Below are 1,184 nucleotides of genomic sequence, written 5' to 3' on the forward strand. Positions count from 1 at the left end.
TGGGCAGTGGCAGAGTGGTGCCCGAAGAACAGGGACCCGGAAAAAGGGGGTCAGGGGGACCAGCAGAGTCCTAATCGCGAGGATAGAGGAGCCCGAGAGGACCGCTGCTACGGGGCCCCGGTAAGTTAAAAGTAAAAGTAGCAGGGAGCAGTGTTGGAGAGTTCATAATCATGGGGATTTCACACTCATCAGATCGGGGACTTTTTGAACAAGTCCTTTGCTCCTTAAGGGGGCGAGGCATTGCTACCTCTAAGAGTCAAATACATCGTTTTGTAGATTTTATTCAACAAGTTTGCCCCTGGTTCCCGGAAGAAGGTACTATTAATATGGAAATTTGGAAAAAGGTAGGAGAACGTATTCGTGAGCACTACCGTGCTCATGGCCCAGAGAAAACTCCTGTTGATGCATTTTCTTTGTGGACACTAGTGAGAGATTGTCTTAGAGGAGATTCTGAGTTTGAAAAATGGGAACGTGGGACTCGCGGCAGTTTGCGAGCCACTCGTTCGGCAGAGGATCTTTCTCGCTCTCTACCTCCAGCGCCAACTGCCCCGCCTCCAACGACTTGGGAGTCGCCACGGTCTGAGGAACCTGATCTTAAGGTGGCGACTGATCTTAAGGTGACGACTGATCTTAAGGTAGAGGCCATCAAGTCAGGGCTGCCCGGATAGCTCAGTCGGTAGAGCATCAGACTTTTAATCTGAGGGTCCAGGGTTCAAGTCCCTATCCCTCTCTGGTAGCAGAACGCATCCAGCAAGGGCGCAAAATCTCTCTCCAAGTTTTAGGACATGATCCCACTGTTATTGTTATACCTTATACCGCTGAGCAACTCAACTGGCTTCTTAACTTTAATGACATTTTTGCTCTTGCTTTTGAAGGTTTTGCTGGGACCATCTCTCATCATCTTCCAGCTGATAAAATTTTACAATTTGCTCACACTGCACGATTTATTTTTCCTAAAATCGTCACTCCTGAACCTTTATCAACTTCCTTTACCCTATTCACAGATGGATCTTCTAATGGACGTGCTGTTCTACTTACTCCTACTGAGCCTCTCATCTGGGCCACCCCTTATATTTCAGCTCAAGAAGTGGAACTATTTGCTGTTAGCCAAGCTCTTGCCTTATATAATCAGCCATTTAATCTTTACACAGATAGCCAATATGTTGTTCGAGCTATGGCTGTTT

At 47.0% G+C, this 1,184-nt stretch overlaps 1 non-coding gene across 1 annotated transcript; it reads left to right on the plus strand.

Annotated features, from left to right (window-relative positions):
- Nucleotides 1-658: 658 nt before the first annotated feature.
- TRNAK-UUU (transfer RNA lysine (anticodon UUU)) lies at nt 659-739 on the plus strand. The gene has a single exon. It is a non-coding gene; the product is annotated as a tRNA-Lys (tRNA).
- Nucleotides 740-1,184: the final 445 nt, after the last annotated feature.

The sequence above is a fragment of the Sturnira hondurensis genome, unplaced genomic scaffold, assembly GCF_014824575.4.
Source record: "Sturnira hondurensis isolate 20B ecotype Veracruz unplaced genomic scaffold, ASM1482457v3 Scaffold0005482, whole genome shotgun sequence".
Lineage (NCBI taxonomy): Eukaryota > Metazoa > Chordata > Mammalia > Chiroptera > Phyllostomidae > Sturnira > Sturnira hondurensis.